Source organism: Python bivittatus, unplaced genomic scaffold (genome assembly GCF_059951505.1).
Source record: "Python bivittatus isolate LINGU-HERP-01145 unplaced genomic scaffold, Pbiv_v1 ctg000700_np1212, whole genome shotgun sequence".
Classification (NCBI taxonomy): domain Eukaryota; kingdom Metazoa; phylum Chordata; class Lepidosauria; order Squamata; family Pythonidae; genus Python; species Python bivittatus.
Window position 1 is genome coordinate 100,496,362 of NW_028277098.1, and position 22,217 is coordinate 100,518,578.

The window sequence follows — 22,217 nt, forward strand, 5'->3', positions numbered from 1 at the left end:
TACCGGGGGCTGAACGCAATCAGCACGGAGTACAAATACCCCCTCCCCCTGATGAAGGACTTGATGTCGCATCTGTCGAAGGGGAGGGTGTTCACAAAACTGGACTTGCGCGAAGCCTACTTCAGAGTTAGGATCCGCGCAAAAGATGAGTGGAAGACGGCGTTCAACACCCCGCTCGGAAGCTACCAGTTTTCCGTGATGCCGTTCGGATTAAAAGGGGCCCCGGGGGTATTTATGCAGCTAATTAATGAGGTGCTGCACGACCTACTCTACCGGGGCGTCCTGGTCTACCTGGACGACATCCTCATCTACACCGAGACCCTGGCGGAGCACGTGAGCCTGGTGCGCACGGTGCTCCAGAGACTGTACGCAAAGCTCTCGAAATGCGAGTTCCATCGAGAGCAACTAGACTACCTCGGCTACCGAATATCCAGCCGGGGAATTGAGATGGACCCGGCGAAAGTAAGGGATGTCCTGGGCTGGGAAGCGCCGCGAACCCGGAGGCAACTCCAAAGCTTCCTAGGGTTTGCGAACTTCTATCGTCAGTTCATCCCGAACTTCGCCCAAATCGCCCTTCCCCTAACTGACCTGCTAAAAACCAAGGGCACTGGGAAACCCCCCAAGCCCAGCATGGCACTCGCGTGGACTGCAGAATGCCAGGGGGCGTTTGAGGAACTAAAACAGCGGTTCACCGCGGAGCCGATCCTGCGCCATCCCGACCCAGACCGGCGGTTTATAATCCAAGTGGATGCATCAGACGTGGCAACGGGAGCAGTCCTGCTCCAACCCAGCCCGGAGGGGGCCATCCACCCGTGCGCCTACGCCTCCCGCAAATTCACCGAGACGGAGAGGAGGTGGATGGTGTGGGAGAAAGAGGCGTACGCGGTCAAGTGGGCGCTGGCCACGTGGAGGCATCTACTGGAGGGGCAACTGAACCGTTCGAGGTGTGGACGGACCATAAGAACCTCGAGGCCCTGAAGACCCCGCGTAAGCTATCCCCCAAACAGGCACGGTGGTCCCAATACTTCGGGAGGTTCAGGTTCACACTGAAACACATCCCCGGGAAGCGCAACTTCTTAGCGGATGGACTGTCTCGCATGCCCCAACACGCCAGCCTACGGGAGGAGATCGTGGACTCCGTCATCCCCGCCAGCAGGCTGGCTGCAAAGGCGGTGACCCGAAGCCAGACCAAGGGGGAGCGACGGGACGCGGCGTCTGAAGTAAGGCAAGGGTTCGCGGAGGCAGCGGAGCGGGACGGTTGGCTCAAGCAGAACCGAGAGGCGCTAACCGGCCAAGAGGGGTTGTGGTGGCACGAAGGAAAGCTGTACGTGCCCGAGGGTTGCCGACGGGAGGTCATGGAGAGAGCCCACGACAGCCGGAGCGCGGGGCATTACGGCTTCGTAAAGACACTCCACTTAATCCGGCGGCAGTTTTGGTGGCCCACGCTCCGGAAGGACGTGGAGGCGTACTCGGGGGTTGCCCGGTGTGCGCAACAGCGAAAGGAGCCAAAGGCAAACCTAGAGGCCTACTCCAGCCGGTAGCGGAACCCGACGGCCCTTGGCAAGAGGTCGCCATGGACTTCATAGTGGAGCTCCCGGAGAGTAAGGGGAAGACCGCCATTTGGGTGGTCACGGACTTATTCTCCAAACAAGCGCACTTTGTAGCGTGCCGGCGAGTCCCCACGGCCGAGGGGCTGGCGAAACTGTTCGTGCAACATGTCTACCGACTCCACGGCGCACCTCGACGTATCGTCAGCGATCGGGGCGGCAACTTCATCGCGCGGTTCTGGCGGGAGTTCCTGAAGCGGGTGGGGACGAAACAAGCCCTATCCTCCGCGGCGCACCCGCAGACGGACGGAGCCACGGAACGCCTGAACGGGGGGCTCGAACAGTACCTGCGCTGCTACGTGGGGCACCAACAGGACGATTGGGCGGAGCTACTACCATTCGCGGAGGTGGCATACAACAACGCCGTCCACAAGAGCACCGGGTTCTCTCCGTTCAAAGTAGCCACCGGGAAAGAATTCGTCCCCATGCCGGAGCTGCCTCAGCCGGAATCCCAGATCAACTCCCTGGACGCCTGGTTCGCCCAAATCGACGAGACCCGGCGAGCGGCGCACGCGGCATTGCAAAGAGCCAAAGCCGACTACAAGAAGCACGCGGACCGCAAGAGGCTCCCCGAGGAAAAGTGGAAAGTGGGGGACCAGGTGTATCTGTCAACCAAAAACCTAAAGACGCACCAGGCATCGAAAAAACTCAGCCCACGGTTTGTGGGGCCGTTCCCCATTTCGGAGATCATCAATCCGGTGACCGTCAGGCTGACACTCCCGAAAAGCCTCGGGAAGATCCACCCGGTGTTCCATTGCAGCCTGCTAAAGTTGCACCAGCCGGGGAACGCCTGGCACAAGGCGGAGGGAGTACCACCACCCATCATGGTCGGGGGGGAGCAGCATTTCGAAATCAACCGGATACTGGACGCCCGGAGGCACAAGGGGCAAACCCAGCTCCTAGTGCAATGGAAACATTTCCCCAAGTCCCACAGCGAATGGGTGAGTAAAACCCACATAAGGGCGCCGGACCTAGTGCGGGACTTTTACAGTAAATACCCCGGGAAGCCAAAATAGGACCGAGGGGGGGAGTTGTCGTCAGGGGGGCGGCATGTCAGGTTCGGTCAGCACGAGGTTTCAGGGAAGCACGGGGCTGCAGGGAAGCTCGCAACCAGACCACGCGGAATCCACCGGCGGTAGCTAGCGGGGAAAAGAGGAACCGAAAGCGCCGCAAATTAACGAGCCACCTGCGGCCAGCTAAACAGGAAAACCGCAGCGGAAGCTTTTAATTACGAACTGATAACGGCGCGAGCAAGCAAGGAACGGGGCCGCAGGCAGCGAAACAAGATCGCAACGCAGCACAGAACCCGCGGTCTGCACGTAGCAGGGAGGGGCCAACCCAGCCGGAGGGGGACTGGCAATCAAGGACAATGGACTCTGACCGACCCTGCCATCATGAACGATCAGGGGGGACATTGGGGGGCCTAATAGCCCACAGCCGCAACGCGATCACGAGGCGGGAAAAAGCGCGGGAAGGGGGGAATATAACAAGTGATGCAATTGTACCAAGCCAGTCCTGGCTTTGCTTGTGACTACTACGTTACGCATGAGTAAACCTTCTTTGTGAATCACACGTGTCACGAGAGTTTCTCTGTCGAACGGGGCAAATCTCACATGTCTCTCCTGCACTGCCCAGTTGCTAAGATGGCCTTTGGCTGGTTTTGCATCTGCCTCTCCCCAGTCGAGTGCCAAGCAGGCCACCAAGGAAAGGAGACCCGTTACGATAATACAGACTAAATATTGGTGTAAATTTAGATGTCAGACCAGGAACTTCCTCTTTTGGCTAACGTTTGCACTTCAATGCTTGCATTATTTTTAAAGCTGTTTTAAAATTTAAAATCAAGATCAGCTTCATGGTCTTTTAAAATATTTTCTGTTCTTGGTTTTATGCCTTTTTTGGCTTTAGAGCATTTCGCACCTAGGCAGCGTACTGTAAAAGGTTCCTTGAACCAGTCAGGTATTTTAATAGTCGTTCTGCCAAAGAATCAAGAAAGTGATGCCTCAAAGTCAGTAGGTACCGGGCCATATTTCTGATCTTCCTGAAGGGGTGTCTGTGAGGGAGGTCAAAGAAGTCAGGATGGCAGGTCCAACTGTGTGATCAAAGCCCTGTCCCTTTTAACTGCCATCTTGACTTTTTTGACCTGACCCCATCCTCCTGCATAACTTTAATGCCAGTTAGTACCCAGGGATTTTGCAGGAAACATCCTCAATTTCTAAGGGATTTCCCCGAAACAGTTGACTTTGTTGGAATAAACCAGGTCCATGTCATCTCAGGTACTGCAAACTGAGGAACCAGGCCAGCATTGTTCTCAATAAGCCACGGTGTCTGCTGCAAGAAAGGGCCACCCAACTGGTAAAGCTCGGAGCTGCACATCATGAAGGCCCAAATCCTCCATGGGCCTTCCTTCATCCACTTCTGATTTATCTGGCTTGGGAATGGAAGAGAAGCCCCAGATTTGGAAAAATGAAGGAACCGGTCCTAATTTTCTAGCCAGGAAGGAGACTCCCAATCGAACACTTCTCTTTTGGAGGATGCTTCCTTATGTGGCTTCCCTGCCTCTCAGAAATAGCCTTAACATTGATAGAACATTTTTTTCCTCTTTTCTCTTCTCAATATTCTAAGCTATTTAAATAACAGAATTTTAATCATTTTAAAGATATTATACAAACATCAATGTATGGAAACAACACAATGTACTAAGATTTATAACAATATAATAACAAGGAAAAGGAAAAGAAAAAAGAAGAAATAGCCTCTCTGCTCCCACTGGGAGTGCCTGAATACAGCACCAAGGAAATATCTGTTTATAGCTAAGAGATTAGATGTAAAGATGTAAAAGGAAAAGGAAGGAATATAAAGTGGGTTTATCTAAGTAAGTTTAAAAGAGATTGTTGTTATTTCTAGTCACCCTTAATGGACTTTTGCTGATTAGGACTGAATGACAGAGGCTGTAAGGGTTTGTTTTTAGATCAGAGATGGGATAGGGGACGAGGTGCTCCTTTGTTCTATTTTAAGAGAAGGCGATAAGTTGTTAAAATGTATACTTGTGACAAAGGGGGAAGTTACTGATAGAAGATTTGACATATACAGAATTTACATACAAATATGTTTCATGAAACATATATTGTAAGAATATATATATATTCTTATATTTAGTATTGAAACACTTAGACATTTATTAATGATCTTTGAATCCTGCATCATTCTTTTCAGGTTTGTAAGCTTGCAGGCCTTTTTCACTAATCTTGATAGATAAGAAGCTGTACCCATAGAAACAAGGTGTACATTACAAGGATAGTTTCTTCCTAGGGAAAAGGTATTTAGCTAACAGTCAAGGGGCAGCAGGGAGGGAGGGAGGGAGGGAGGAAGGAAGGAAGGAAGGAAGGAAGGAAGGAAGGAAGGAAGGAAGGAAGGAAGGAAGGAAGGAAGGAAGGAAGTTAGTTCCTAATATGGAATGATACTGATGTGGGAAATGGGAGGCTGGGTAAGGGGTGGTATTCTAAAAGAGGTGCTGAATGGAACGCATATATCAGTGTTTCCCAACCTCGACAACTTTAAGATGTGAGGACTTCAACTCCCAGAATTCCCCAACCAGCACTGGCTGGGGAATTCTGGGAGTTGAAGTCCACACATCTTAAAGTTGCTGAGGTAGAGAAACACTGGTATATATTGTGCCGAGGGGAGGGGGTCCTGTGCGGCCGCCCACTGAACAGTTTCCTGTCATCACTTTTGCTGTTGGGGGAAGAATAAAGAACTTAATTTCATGCAACTGCCTGTTGTCTCTTTGATCCCGACTCAGAAACAAACCTGGTAAGAAATAAAATTCTAACATTACTTTCTAATATATTTCTTTTATTTCTTTTTCTTTTCTTTTTTTTTAGTTTTCTCTGCACTTTTTATTTCTTTATTTTTTCTAGTTTGCATTAGTTTTTTATCTGGATGAATGTAATATCTAATAAAAGTACTGTAAAACAAACGAACCACATTATGGTGTAATGCAGAGGTTTTCCAAGTGGGCCTGGCTGAAATGATGCATGAGTTGGTGTCAGCCTTCCCATAATGTTATGATTTCAGTGATGTTAGTAATGCTCAGTAGCCCCACCATGACTACTATGCTCAAGACAATATTTAACGAATGGTTCATGGGTCTCCAGGGTTTCTCAGTCTGTAGCTTGGAAATCATAATGAACTGTAATCACAAAGCCCAGATGTGGTTCAGGCATGACCTTGACTTTTTTGTATGAATCAGAGATGTACTAATAAAAAAGGATTTAAAAAAAGCATGACCACATTGTTGTACACTATTACAGATGATTGGCTGACCACCACAGTGTTGACTGGTAAATTCCAACTTGGAAGGGAAGTGAATTTATTCTATCCATGAGCATTCCTAACATAAATATTTATCCTGAGAAACAATAGCATTCCCGCATTTGGGACACATGTTGAAACATAACCATCTTGATAGAAAAGGATTAGAGACAAGAAATCCAATCAGGGAGAACACAGCTCGTGTTCAAAATGGATATGTCACGTCTCATGGATTGATTTTGATTAAACTGATGCTGCTATCCTTTTCTCATCCATGAATATTGTTACAGGCTTCCAAACAGATCTTAGTGTGGGTGGTTTGTTGCTACTGTAGAGTGGTTAGAGCTGAATTATTGTTCTAGCTATTTTTGGTTTATGATAATTCGCGTTCGTTTTTAAAGAGTTGCACTTTTGGTCTAGAAAGGAGGGGAATGGGAGGGGACATGATGGAGGTGTACAAAATTATGCATAGTGTGGATAAAGTGGACAAGGAGAAGCTATTTTCCCCTTGCCAGAATGCTGAAACTAAAGGTCACTCTATGAAATTGAATCTTGGAAGAATTGGGACAGACAAAAGGAAATATTTTTTTATGCAACATGTAGTTCAACTTTGGAATTACTACTCCAAGATGTAGCGCTGGCTACCAGCTCGGTTGGCTTCCCAAAAGGGTGGGTCCAATTCCTGGAAGTCCTTCGTTTTCATAAATCATAGCTGTGGAGTCAGTCAGCAGTGTTAGATTTCTAGGGGTGCAGCTAATGAACAGTCTGACCTGGTCCCTTAACACCGCATTCCTGGTAAAATGAGCACAGCAACGATTGCATTTTCTGCGCTGGATGAGGAAAGTACATCTTCCATCCCTCATTCTCCTTACTTTCTATAGAGGCACTATAGAGAGCGTACTTACAAATTGGATTTGCATCTGGTCTGGGGGCTGTAGTGCCTCGGATAGAAAGTCTGTGCAGAGGGTAGTAAGGGCAGCAGAAAAGATCATTGGGATCTCTTTGACTCCCATCCAAGACCTAGCATATGCGTGCTGCCTGTCTAGAGCTCAAAAGGTCATCAGTGACGCTTCCCACCCACACCATGGCCTGTTTTCCTCGTTATCCTGTGGGAAGAGGTTCCACTGTATTCGATGTAGGACAGCCAGACTGAGTAGCAGTTTTGTTTCCCAGGCTATTAGGCTTTTGAATGCTTGTTAAACATTTTTATGTTTTTGTAGAATGCAAAACGTAATCTGTTGCCAGATGGTAAAAATGTACATTGTATAATTACCGTGGTATTTTAAATTGTATTGTTGTTGTTGTTGTTTAGTCGTTAAGTCGTGTCCGACTCTTCGTGACCCCATGAACCATATTGCGCCAGGCCTTCCTGTCCTTCACTGCCTCCCTGAGTTTGCTCAGTTTCATGCTCATTGCTTCAGTGATGCTATCTAACCATCTCATCCTCTGCCGTCCTCTTCTCCTTTTGCCTTCAATCTTTCCCAGCATCAGGGTCTTCTCCAAAGAGATCTCTCTTCGCATTAGGTGGCCAAAATATCTGAGCTTGAGCTTCATTATCGATCCTTCCAATGAGCAATCAGGGTTGATTTCCTTTAAGATTGACTGGTTTGACCTCCTAGCAGTCCAGGGAACTCTTAAGAGTCTTCTCCAGCACCACAGTTCAAAGGCATCAATTCTTCGGCGCTCGGCCTTTTTTATGGTCCAGCTCTCACAGCCATACATTACTACTGGAAAAACCATAGCTTTGACTATGCGGATCTTTGTCGGCAAGGTGACGTCTCTGCTTTTTAATATGCTATCTAGGCTTGCCATAGCTTTCCTCCCAAGGAGCAAGCGTCTTTTAATTTCATGGCTGCAGTCTCCGTCTGCGGTGATCTTGGAGCCCAAATAAATGAAGTCTGTTACTGCTTCCATTTCTACCCCTTCTATCTGCCAGGAATTGATGGGTCCAGATGCCATGATCTTAGTTTTTTTAATGTTGAGTTTCAAGCCAGCTTTTGCACTCTCCTCTTTCACCCTCATCAAGAGGCTCTTTAGTTCTTCTTCACTTTCTGCCATTAGGGTGGTATCGTCTGCATATCTGAGGTTGTTGATGATTCTCCCTGCAATCTTAATTCCGGCTTGTGATTCTTCCAGCCTGGCATTTCTCATGATGTACTCTGCATATAGGTTAAATAAGCAGGGTGACAGTATACAGCCTTGTCGTACACCTTTCCCTATTTTGAACCAATCGGTTGTTCCATGACCGGTTCTAACTGTTGCTTCTTGGCCCGCATACAGATTTCTCAGGAGACAGGTAAGGTGGTCTGGTATTCCCATCTCTTTAAGAATTTGCCACAGTTTGTTGTGATCCACACAATCAAAGGCTTTTGCATAGTCAATGAAGCAGAAGTAGATATTTTTCTGGAACTCTCGTGCTTTCTCCATGATCCAGCGAATGTTGGCGATTTGATCTCTAGTTCCTCTGCCTCTTCGAAACCCAGCTTGTACATCCGGTAGTTCTCGGTTCATATATTGCTGAAGCCTAGCTTGTAGGATTTTGAGCATAACCTTGCTAGCATGTGAAATGAGTGCAATTGTGCGATAGTTTGAGCATTCTTTGGCGTTGCCCTTCTTTGGAATTGGAACGTAAACTGACCTTTTCCAATCTCGTGGCCACTGTTGCGTTTTCCAAACTTGCTGGCATATTGAGTGCAGCACTTTAACACCATCATCTTTTAGTATTTTAAATAACTCAGCTGGAATCCTGTCATCTCCACTAGCTTTGTTGTTAGCAATGCTTCCTAAGGCCCACTTGACTTCACTCTCTAGGATGTCTGGCTCAAGGTCAGTGATCACACCAGCGTGGACATCAGGGACATTAAGATCTTTCTTGTATAGTTCTTCTGTGTATTCTTGCCACCTCTTCTTAATCTCTTCTGCTTCTGTTAGGTCCCTGCCTTTTTTGTCCTTTATCATGCCCATCTTTGCACTAAACGTTCCTTTCATATCTCCAATTTTCTTGAAGAGATCTCTAGTCTTCCCCATTCTATTGTTTTCCTCAATTTCTTTGCATTGTTCATTTAAGAAGGCCTTCTTATCTCTCCTGGCTATTCTCTGGAAATCTGCATTCAGTTGCTTATATCTTTCCCTTTCACCCTTGCTTTTCGCATTCCTTCTTTCCACAGCTATTTGTAAAGCCTCATCAGACAGCCATTTTGCTTTCTTGCATTTCTTTTCTTTGGGATGGTTTTAGTTGCTGCCTCCTGTACAATGTTACGGACCTCCGTCCATAGTTCTTCAGGCACTCTGTCTACCAAATCTAATCCTCTAAATCTATTCATCACCTTCACTGTGTACTCACAAGGAATATGATCTAAGTCATACCTGAGTGGTCTAGTGGTTTTCCCTACATTCTTCAATTTAAGCCTAAATTTTGCAGTAAGAAGCTCATGATCTGAGCCACAGTCAGCTCCTGGTCTTGTTTTTGCTGTCTGTATAGAGCTTCTCCATCTTTGGCTGCAAAGTATATAATCAATCTGGTTTCGGTATTGACCATCTGGTGATGTCCATGTGTAGAGTCGTCTCTTGTGTTGTTGGAAAAGAGTGTTTGCTATGACTAGCTTGTTCTCTTGACAGAACTCTATTAGCCTTTGCCCTGCTTCATTTTGTACTCCAAGGCCAAATTTGCCTGTTATTCCGATTACTCCTTGACTTCCTACTTTAGCATTCCAATCCCCTATGATGAAAAGGACATCTTTTTTTGGTGCTAGTTCTAGAAGGTGTTGTAGGTCTTCATAGAAGCGGTCAACTTCAGCTTCTTCAGCATCAGTGGTTGGGGCATAGACTTGGATGACTGTGATATTGAATGGTTTGCCTTGGATACGCACTGAGATCATTCTGTCGTTTTTGAGGTTGTACCCCATTACTGCCTTTCCCACTCTCTTATTCACTATGAGTGCAACTCCATTTCTTCTAAGGGTTTCTTGCCCACAGTAGTAGATATAATGGTCACCCGAATTAAATTCACCCATTCCCGTCCATTTCAGTTCGCTGATTCCCAAGATGTCGACGTTCAATCTTGTCATCTCATGTTTGACCACATCCAGCTTGCCTTGGTTCATAGATCTTACATTCCAGGTACCTATACAATATTGTTCTTTACAGCATCGGACCTTCTTTTCGCTTCCAGATACATCCACAGCTGAACGTCCTTTCGGCTTTGGCCCAGCCGCTTCACTCTTTCTGGAGCTACTTGGAAATGCCCTCCGCTCTTCCCCAGTAGCATATTGGACACCTTCCGACCTGAGGGGCTCATCTTCCGGCATCATATCTTTTAGCCTTTTAACATTGTCCATGGGGTTTTCTTGGCAAGGATACTGGAGTGGGTTGCCATTTCCTTCTCCAGTGGACCACATTTTGTCAGAACTCTCTGTCATGACCTGTCCGTCTTGGGTGGCCCTGCACGGTATAGCTCATGGCTTCACTGAGTTACGCAAGCCCCTTCGCCACGACAAGGCAGTGATCCATGAAGGGGTAAATTGTATTAGTCAGGTCTAACTGGGAGTCAACTGCAATGGAATTTCATTTTATTATGCACTTGGTGTGTAGTGTATAGTGAAATGACAATAAAGTAGTCTAGTCTAGTCTAGTCTAGTCTAGTCTAGTCTAGTCTAGTCTAGTCTTTGGAATCCATGGCTCTTAGCCTTGATGGCAGTGGGACTGTCATCTGCTGGGAGACTGGTGGACTTCCTTGGGCAGTTGGTGGTCACTGGGAGAACAGATGGATGAACAGATGGACAAGATGGGCCGAGGGCACAGCTTCTGTTCTTATGTCTCCATTCCCATTCGGTTAATGCTATGTATGTAAGAAGGTTAAACTTTGGGGCTGTCCATGCTAAACACCCACAGGGTAGTTGCCGTGGCTCTAAAAAGTTCTGGGGCTTTTGATCTAGGGATATCAAGAATGTAAGTTCTTGCCTCTTCGTGTCTCTCTTGCTTCCTATTTTTTGATAGTTGATTATGTTTAATAAATAAACGTCAACCCAATTTTCTTGCTAGCTGAACTGAGTTGCGTGTGGGCTTACTCTGGTCTGGGGGGATGCTGAGGGCAATGTAAACTGGAAATTGCTCATAGAAGTTTTCCAACACGCACTTGATTACGGCGAGAACCTCAGTACAAACAGACTTACTTATGTTTACCTAGTTACTATGGAATATGTTTGGACCGTGCTTAGCATTAGAACTTTTGAGAGGAAAATGGGAAATATGGCTTCTGGTGTGATTTTTCTGCTTCTAGCATGTAGCATTTCATCTGCCTATTAGAAAACAGCAAATTATGCATCAACAAGAGAAACCACCATGGGTTGTTTTAAGTAGGTGCCCCCCTCCACTGGTGTCTTCAAGGCTCTTTGGCTTTACTACTTGAACTATTTTGTGTATTTACTTATTATTCTTTTAATTACATGTACATGAGAAGGAATTAGGCCTGGCACAATATGGTTCATGGGGTCACGAAGAGTTGGACACGACTTAATGACTGAACAACAACAACACATGAGAAGCAAAGCCCCAGCAATCAGGACTATGTTCTCATAACACGTGCGATCAGTTAAAGCCCTGGTGGTTGCATTTGCACCACCAGTTAAACCTGGTTAGCATTAGCCTTGGTTAGTGTCTGTGCATGTGTGCTTTACGGTTTTGCATAAAACTGTGTCATTAGCTGGTTGTTCGGTGTCTTGCAGAAACTCGAAAAATGGGATAACTCAGTAACCCAGTTAGCATGCTCTAAACTCAGCCATTATTGCTGAGAATGATAGACTCTGCCAAGAAATTCCTGGAAAATAAAAATGTGAGCGCTATGCTGGGGTGTTGATCAGGAATGGGGCCCCCTGGACTTTACAAAGAGACAAAGATAAAAGGGGGAGCACTGTAGGTTTCCAACCTTTTTCACCCTGTGGAACCTGTTAGTTAACAAACAAACATCCTTGAACCCTTGAAAATCAAGAGACAATGGTCTAGTGGCAGAAAAGCGGTTGCCTTTTGCCCTTAGTCAATCAGCATGTTTCTCATGGATCGCTAGGGTTCTGTAGAACCAAGGTTGAAAACTTTGGGGACGAAAAGCAACCTGGTTATGTTGCCTGACCACCCACCAGTAGCTCTCCAAATTCCCTATGTGTCTGTGGCTCAAAATTTGTTACCCTTCTTCTGCATCATTTGAGGACACCTGAGATAGGTACGGGCCTTTCTAAAAGGGCACTTTTCATATGAAAGATGGAAATGCATAAAAGGGCATCTGGATCATTGTCTCCTTTTTTATTATTATTAGAATCCTTTTATTTAAAACAAAGGTATATCTTCAAAAATGATATTATCTAGGAATGGAGAGGTAATTGCTGAAGTTCTACAACTAAAGCTAACGTAATATTAATGAAGGATACCAAGGAGGGTATATTAAACTGTTTTCATGATATAAAAAAGAAGTATAAAATTTTGAACTTAATGTTAAAATCTCCACTATATTATTTATAAATGTTAAAAAAAGAAAAGGGGAAAAACCCTAAAAATAATACTGTATAGGTAAATGTTTAATTTCTTTGTACTCTAACCGATTTGACATGCCTATTGACATAAACTTTAGAAATCATACTCTAAGGGTTTGTATTAACCTTGCTGCATAATATATAATATACTTGGAAGCTTATCATTGTTCCCTTCTGAGAGTGCAAATTAACGATTATGTCCCTCTGGCTGGTGGTGGTTAACCAGCTGTGGCTAACCTTGAAAAGCTAAGCAGGGTAAGGCCTGGTTAGTATTTGGAAGAGGTATCTCCAGGAAATTCCAGGCCTTTAAATTAGACTGGATAGTTGAAAAACCATCTCTGAAGAAGGCAATGGCATACTACTTCCATACTGTTGCTAAGAAAGCAACTTGGACCTCTTTGTAAAGACAACCAGGAGTCACCCATAACCTTGGCTGATCTCAGAAAGGTTCCTGTATTTATTGAATGTTGCTGCCCTGGTAATAAATTATTCTAAAACAGAGGGGCTGCTTTTTACGAAGAGATCCTGTCAGCCTAACTGGACTCTCAAAGACTTCTCAAGAAGGGAAGCTTTCCATGTCAGGGTGTCCCCTTTCAACCCTCAGTCTCCTGAATATGTCCAATTCATGATGTGATTGATCAGTTCCTCCAAAGAATTCCCTTGCAATTGCTAGGTGCAAGGAAAATATCTCAATCCTAGTTGCTATTGAATTATTTAAATTATGAAATTATAATTATTGCATCATAATTACATAATTTAATTATTTAATGGCAAAGACTTTTGTTGTGTGGTACCCAATTCTGTGCTTACTCTAATACTGTACTTCCCAATTCATTTTTTTTCAGAATTTGATTATGAATTCCATATTCTACTTCCAAAAGAGTCTGGTAACACACTTTTCTGACTAATGCATTTTATTAAAGGGCATATGCTTTTCTGATTTTTTTTTTTCTATCATAGACTCACACTCTTCCTACTATGCTATTTCAGCAAAAGAGAATATCTGCAGCTCAGGGTTGAAGTGTAGAGTTCTTGGTGCTTTCTGAGCTTGGTTGCTGGCTTGCAGACAATTCATGAGCCAACTAGGGAACATCATCAATGGGAGTCCAATGATGTTACCTCGCATTGATGATGGTCCCTAGTTGAGTCATGAAACATCTGCCAGCAAACAACCAAGCTCAGAGAGCACCAAGAACTCCACTATGTTATTTCCCGTGCCCTTCTCTGGCTAGAATGGAGACAATCTATCTATGTGGTCACTAATTAAAATGACTTGATGCCACATAATTGGTCGATGAATCTCTGGCTAGAATCAGACTGCCCTGCGGTTGCAATTCATTTGAGAATTTGGTACCTGAAATATTGGTTAATTTAATTCTTTTTGGGAGAACCACTGGCTTAGGTTCCTATTCCAGACCACATTGTTTCCTCTGGAAAAAAACGCAGTTAAAGTTATTTTTTTCTGAAGCCTCTCTGCTCCAGATTTCATACTGTTTGACCTCCACAGAGCTCTCTAAGTAATTGAACAAAAATTCTTGATTTAGATGCTCAGAAGGATAAAGCCAAACTGGTTGGTTGGTTGATCAGATTTCTAGGCCTCCAGCTCCAGTGACTCTGGGTGGCTTAACATCTTAGAAACAATTTAAAACGTCCAGAAGCAACTTCATCGGGAGGCAACGACAACCAATTTCCTTCCCCACCATCAACTTAACCCAAGATCTGGGGGAAGAGCCATGTCTTCAATGCTCTTCTCAAGGCCAGTAAGGCGGGGTTCATGCAAATCGCCAAGGGATGCTAATCCAGAGGGCAGATGCCATGACAGAGAAGGCCTGCCTTCAGGGTCCTGCAAGGTGATATTGCTCAGTTGATGGGACCAGGAGGAAGCCAACTCAGTCAGACATTACAGAGCAGGCAGACACCATCAGGGACAGACAGTCCCTCAGATAATTAGGCCCTATGCCATGTAGCACTTTAAAGGTGACAACCAGCTTTGAATTGCACCCAGAAGCCAACTGGTACCAGTGCAGTTCAGACAGCAGGGGTGTTACATGGGCATGGCTTGGCCTGCCCATCACTGCTTGTGATGCTGCATTCTGGACCAGCTGCAGCTTCCAAATGGTTTTCAAGGGCAGCCCCACGTACAGCACACTGCAGTAGTCCATCTGCAAGGGAACCAAGGCACGAGGGACCCTTGTAGGTGCCCTTCTAGATCTCTCTTACTGCCCTTCTAGACCCCTGCTGTACCTCCATAGCCTCACTTCCCACAAATAAAACAGCAAGGTTTAACTCCTCACCATCCATGCGGACAGAGGGAAGGGTAAACCACACCCCGGCTTTGGAATACTTTTGCATTCGCTCAGAGCTGGCCACAGGGATGGTTGCCCGTGGTTTAGTCCGTTGCTCCTTCTGGCACACAACCTTACACATCTGCTGCTTACAGCTGCAGCAATTGGCCAGAAGCTAAAATAATTCATTTCCTACCTTCTGACTTTTCACTGAAGATTCCCAAGAATGTTGTCAAGTTCTGATCAATCACTGGAAACTCTGTTTTTATTTTAGAAGGTCATATGGATAATTTGACCTCTACTGGATCATTTTCTCCCATCTTCCTCTGTTATATTGCTCCATTTCTTGTGCATCACATGGTGTTACTTATTATTAACAGAGTCTTCCACATTGCACAAGGTCACCAGGAATCTACTTCGACTCCAAGGAGATTTCACTTTTATGTTTTGAATAAAGTGTGGAAATGCCTCCCATTTGACTCAGCCCATCCTAAGTATGCACGTCAATTTCAGTAAGAAGTGTTCAGTATCCCAAGGCAAAGAATGCAAAGTGCATTGGCTGGGTGGGGAGTATGGTTAGTGGGAAGACATTGCCTGTCCACATAATTAAAGAAGAAAGGTGACATGATCAATCATGTAAAACAATAAAAAAGAGTCGCATACCATCATAAAAGTCCTTTGTCTGCTTAATGGGTAACACTCTGAGGTGTGTGCACTTACACAAAGATTAGCACTTGGGAACAATCCCACACCCCACAGCATAGAAATCTTGAGTCACTTTAAAGCGTCATCCAGGAGCTCAAAATAAAAACCAAACAAATGAATAATAATGCCAATTTCCTTTGGCTCTGATCAAATTTCACTGCATTTCCCTCTTATGTATCAAAAACTGGGAGTATTATACAACTCTGGTGTGGCTGAAGCAACAGCAACCTTAAACAAGAATCAGGGCAGGGAATGCCCTGTGCAGGAGGAAGAGGAAGAAAAGCAAAGATTAAGAGATGAGCAAACACCTTTTTCCCAGAAAAGCAGACACGGGCTGGATCTTGTGTCCCCTAGTTGGACTAGCCCAATAACCATCTGCACACACCTTGTCCTTACGACATGCTTTGGTCTTGGCCCCAGGCGCAGCAGAAACAGCTTAGTGATCTCTTTTTAAAGTGGCGTTTTCCTCCTCCTCACCTACGCAATTTTGCCGTGGCCTTGATGTGGTTGAGGGCACTGGGATCTAGCTCCTCTCACAGGTTCCTTTTGGCTGCTGCACACGTGCACGGCTCCTCCTTTCTGCTCCTTCCAGCTGCTCCTGAAGCTCCTCCACAGGGTAGCGAGAGAGTCTGGCTTTTGTACTGAACAGCTCTTGCCCGTTCCACAGATCAGATGCTGGGCATGTAGCTGATCCACGGGGTGGTGATGCAGCAGGAGAGCTGGTCTCTTCCAGACACTTCTGGCACCCTTCCAGCCCTGACAGGAGGTGAGCTGGCCCAGCATCACTGGTCAGCCAACCTAAAACAGATGACAAGTGTCGGAGGGCTTACAAATTGAAGCAGGAAAGAGTCCCCCTGCCACTGCCCCCCTGTGGTCAGTTGTTAGTCAGGCTACTTTTAAACATGGGTTTGAAAGCCTTCTGGAAAACCACTAAATGCATGTTCTAAAACAGCCAGGGCACAAGTCTAGTGTTTTTCCAGAAGAGTGCTAAACTCACATCTAGTGAAAAACAGCTGACAGCCACTTGGGGGGGACCATTTTTCAGGCTGCCTGACAGGCTTCGGTGGTTCTAAGTCTCTGCTCTACCACCCTGTGGATCTGGGGCAGGGAGGAGAGCCTTTCCCGTTTCACCAGGCTCCCCACCCCATGGATCATCTGTCTCGGGACCAGGTTTGACGGATGGCTAACCCAGGGGTCTGGCCATTAGTCAAAACTTGTCTCCTCCCCACCCCCAGCCCCAGCCCCCATGAAGGAGATCAGCTGATGGCCGTGTGTCTGCTATGCCAGGTAAGAAGAAGGGGCCCTCCCTTTGAACTGAGAACTTAAGGGCCATCCTGCACATTAACTCACAGGCTTTCAAGAAAAGAAAGAGCACATCAACCGCACTATTGTCATGCAGGAAATTGCCATGCTTTCCCTAAACCTTGGGAAGTGGGGCAGTACCCAGCACTATTTTATTTCTCTTCCACTGTAGATAAACACTTATTTTCTCATGCATGTCCCCTTGCTGCCCCAAGTGTGTACTGAGCTTGTCATGCTAATACATGTAGCACTTAACCCAGGTCTGCACATGTTAATGCAAACCATGACGGTGCACGAGGTAAGGCAACGTTCTGCCCTGAAACAGACCTGCACAGCAGCAGCCAAGGGGGGAGAGGGCAAAGAGCATCACAGCAATGAAAGCAGCATTGCACTGCAAGCCCCACACTCTTTCTGTGTGCATCCTAACTTTGTGCATAGGTACGAGGTATGAAGCCAAGTGCACCTGTTCAGATATATGCCAGCATTCATGAAGGCTGAAAGGAGGCTGGCAGTGGTGGTGGCTACAATCCTGCATATTGCCACTCTTGTAGAATCAAAACATTGCAAGGGACCTAAGAAGCCATCAACTCCAACTCCCTGCACCCTGCAGGATTCATTACCCCATCCCTGATAGAGTACGATCCAGCCTCTGCTGGAAAACCTTCAGCAAAGGGGAAGGAACCCCTCTGTGCGGTAACCTATTCCTCCGATTTACCTCTTTCAGGGTCAAGAAGTTCTTTCTAATGTCTCTTCTGCATCTACGCCCTTGAAGTCTCCTCCCGTTCATTCGAGTCTTCTCCTCTGGAGCAAGTGAGAATAAGTCTGAACCCTCTACAGTGTGACAGCCCTTCAGAGATGTGAAGGCTGCTAACTTGGTCCCTCTCAACCTTCTCTTCTACAGGCTAAACACACTTAGGTCTTTTCACCGCTCCTCGTAGGACTTGATTTCCAGTCCTTTCACCATCTTGGTAGCCCTTCTCCGGACTTGCTCCAATATATCCATGCCCTTTCCAAACTGCGGTGCACAGAACTGAAGAAAATGCTTCAGGTGAGGCCTGACCAAGGCAGAGTGGCATGGGACAATCACTTCCCAGGATCTGGACTCTACACTCCTTTTGACACTCTTCAAGATATTGTTGGCCTTCAGAGATACTGGGAGGTTCCCAGTGCTCAAGATCAAGGAAAAACCAGCACCCCCAGTTTATTTATAAGTACGCCCTGATCTTCATTTTCTTTTCCTATGGGGACAAATAATGCTTTCAGAACAGAACTGCATCACCCCCACTCATCCATTCCCTTGTTCTAATTTTGAGTTCCAACACTTTTACTGCAAGGGAAGATGGAAGAGAGAAATGGGAGACGGTATTAATTTGGCCAAGCAGAAAGGAAACGGGGGGGAGGGGGGGAGGTACAGTTTTTAAGAAAGGAAAACTAAATGAGAAACCATCCTAACTAGAGCTTATTTCTTAATTTCAAGAAGTATAGTTATATATTTAGAAGTGTATGCATTTCTTTGGCTTTTTAAAGCAATTCTTGATCCTTTTACATCATGCCTTTTGCAGCTCAGGGCAATAAATACAGGATAAGCCAGGATAAGAGAGGTGAGCCCCAAGTCACCTCTTGAGCCTACGGCTGACTAGTCCTTGCCTAATTCTGTAACCATTGGGTCATATTGTTTCTTTTACCCAACTCTTTCATCATAAAAGTAAATATACTCAATATGGTGTCATTCAGAAAATTTGGGTAGGTGCAGGGCATGGTAACCATTACAAAGACCGACAGGGATTCCTGGCAGTGGCTATTTTGACCTCAGACAGAATGATCTAGAAAGTGTTTTTCAAACTTGGCCACTTTAAGATGTGTGGACTTCAACTCCCAGAATTCCTCAGCCAGCCATGATCCTGGCATAATTCTTGATCAGAACACTGATCTAGAATTATGCCATGATCAAAACAGTTTGGAGATGCATCAAGGCTAGGAGAAAGCTGCTGAAAAAAATGTGCTGTTGGATAAAAAGGGTAATCTCCCACCCAGGGCATTCACCCTAAACAGACAAGCACAGACAAAGCAGCTTAGCTTTTCAATGTTCTCATTTGGGGACCGATTTTCAACTTTTGCCCCTTTTACATATCAGATCTGATGTCTTTATTTTTTTTTAGTTTCTGTTTGAATTCACACGTTTTCATTCATATTTGTACTGGACCCGTTTTAATGCATTTTTTCTTAAAATACACTTCCAACAGACATTTCTCTTACTTTAAGCCTTCAATTTGCCAATATGCATCTTTTTTTGGGTGGGTATTTTCTACACTTCCAGTAAGCTGAGTTGACCTTGAGTGATAATGGAGAAAAGAGTCAGTCAGGAACCTATGGCCCAGTAAACTCAATAGTTTCTATTCACTGGCCATATCTCAGTGTAGCTACCATGCTGACCTAGTAGGAAAGGATAAATAATAATAAGGTCACACGGATGGGTTTATCAGCAACATTCCAATGTCATGCTGTAATTTACGCTGTGTCTGCCTTTTTCTTTATCTTGCCTTTGCAGTGGAGTAGGCCAAAGGTATATAAGCTCTGATTCTGCTTTGTTCGGCAAAGGGTCAATGCTTTGCTGGGAGCCCAGTATATACTGTTATTGTTTGAATGCTAATTCAAATGCTGTTGTATCTTCAAAGTGATTTGGGTGCTTTAGGTGAGCCAGGTTTTGGCTGCAACAAGTAACCCTATAACAAAAGTAGTTTTAGTATTCATAACTTTGGTGTCTGGTCTACCTTGTAGGGCTGACATCAATTTTGCATCTCTCAGTGGGCCTCCCCACTCTGTGCCTTTATCCTAAAGAGAACGAGGGAGGGTCACATCTGAGACGCTTTCTCATATTCCATTCCTGCTTTGGACTCAGATTTCTCTTATCTGACTATCGCCTTGGCTGTTCCTTGGCTCTTCCTCCTGTTCCTCAAGGTGATTCTCACAGCCCATTACAGGCAGAGGGAAATGTCCCATTTCAGCCATAACAAGGCGTTCTCCAGGGTCTGGGGGGAAGCAAGTCATGACAGCAGTGTTACACCCTCACTATACTAGTTGTGAAAATTTGGGATAAATAGAGTGTCAGAAAACGACAGACACGGGTTCGGTTATCCAGTAGACAGAAGTTTTTATTGGGCACGTTTGCAAAGGTGGGTCCCTCCCGCAGCAATGGAGGAACCCCGAAGCAAGGTCTGACAGGTTTTTATACCCCCTATCTGTCCTCCCCCTCCTACGAGGGCTTGGCTCACAATCTCACCTTTTTTACCACCCCGGAGCGCCGCTAATTAACCGCAAAACCGCAGACATTCCACTTTCCGAATCCAATCAGCGCCATACACATTCCAATCCCCACTTGACCCGACAGCCGCCCCCTGCCGTTTCTCTTCACTCTGGAGCGAACGTGCCTCTTGCCTGCAGTCTTTCCTCCCTCCTGCCGTCCTTCTCCACTCTGATGCGAGTGTGCCTTCTGCCCATCCTCCCTCCTGTCATCCCCCCAAGGCTGCCCCATGGTGCACAGCGCTCTCCCCTAGCAAACATGGTTCGTTTGAGGCCCTCACTTCTCCCTGCCTTCTCACAAGAGGAAAAAAATGAATCTTTACCTTATTAAACATTTACTTTCATGAAGATGAACACATGAAGGCATTTGCTCAGTGGAAAGTCAATAATTTGTTTAAATGGGAAGTTTTTGTTATTAACAGGATAAAGATAAATTCTCTTGAGTCTCTTAATTCACGAGGTTCTACTCCATTTGACTGGGTTCAGTATCTCCAGATATGCTGAAAGAGTTACAGAATCAAGAGGGAATTCAGAGACATTTGACTGAATTTGAAAATCGTATAACACGCAATGCCAACCAGCTGTTGGACTTAATTTATAAGTTATTAATGAAGTTTGACTCAGATTCCAGACAGGTCAAAGATTGTATTATTGAACAAATGCAGAATTTGAATACAGTAATAGAGGTACAACAATGGGGTTTTCAGTGGCAGAAGAATATTAAATTTACTACAAACATCATACTTGAAAAAAATTGGCATAAGATAAGATTGGCATGGATTTGTACCACATCCAAAATTTTTCTTTTTTCTTTTAAACGTACAGAATCTATATCTTAACTAGACAACCCATGACCTGTTGAGTCATCATTTCAGAGATATTTCTTTATCTAAACAGAATGACCAAGGGCAAAAAAGCAGTGGGAGCGGGAACGACTTCCAACTTCCTGGCAGCTTTCCCATTGACTTTGCTTGTGGGAAGCTGGCAGGGAGTGTCGGAAATCTTCCTTCCTTCCTTCCTTCCCTCCCTCCCTCCCTCCTTCCCTCTTTCCTTTCCGCATATAATATAGGCTTGTGCTGTTTGCCTTCCCCTCATGACCCCCGGGAGAGCCCCAGTGAAACTGCTTCCCCCTCCCTGTCCCCCCCTTCTCCACCTGCCACTTTGCTGGGGGGAGGGTGAACAAAAGGAGCCGCAGTCTGTGAGGAAAACTGCACCCCCGCTCCCCCATTCCGGCATGTCCCCAAGGGCCCCTTCCCTCAAAGGAGGAAGGGGGCTCACCCGTCATCTCCCAGCACCCCGGCAAGCCCTATCTTGCCCACAGGCATCTGAGTCGCTTCCCTCCTCCTTCCCTCACTCCCAACTGCCATTCAGAGATTTCAAATTTCTGCCTTAGTTCCAAAGCAGCCAATCGCCACTCGGCTGTCAGGCCTTGCTGCCAGCTTATTGGGCGCAGGGGACAGAGAGAGGTGGGATTTGGCAGCCATAGAAATGCTATGAATAAGTAACAAACAAACAAAAAATATAACTGTGGTTGCTAAGAGTCAATGCTGACTTAGGCAATTATTGATTAGCACATAATCGATCAATCGATCATCAGTCAAGATGTAGGCTCTCTTCCTTGGTTTCCCTATGGAAACTTCAGAAGAAATGGGTTGCAGCCAAAATGAGGTGGGACCAACGGTGAGAACAGCAGGAAAGGCCATGGCAACCTGTGGCAATGACTTTGGGAGACAGGAGGAACAGCCACAGTCTGGACCACCAGCATGTAAAAGGTATCTCAGCCCACAGCAGGAGAGGAGGGGTGGGAAGCCTTTCAGAAGGGCCCCTCCCTAGTTTTCCGAAGAGTAGAAGGAAAGGAGGGGAGACATTTCTGTATGTATGTAAATAGGTATGTATTTAAAAATCACATTTATATGGCTGCCCACCTCACAAGAAGTGACTCTGGCAGTGTACAACAATTTAAAAAATCATTATAAAATATAAAAGTCATTATTAAAAATGAAAAACATGGTAATAATTAAAATATACAAACCACACAGAGACAGTGAAAAGATCAACCGCAGTGGCGCCATCTAAGAACGCCTCTGGTTCCCAGGGACCCCCAGGCCTGGGGACATAGCCAGGTCTTGAGGGGCTTCCTAAACGACAGCTAAGCGGACCTACGGGAGGGAGGATGTTCCATAGGG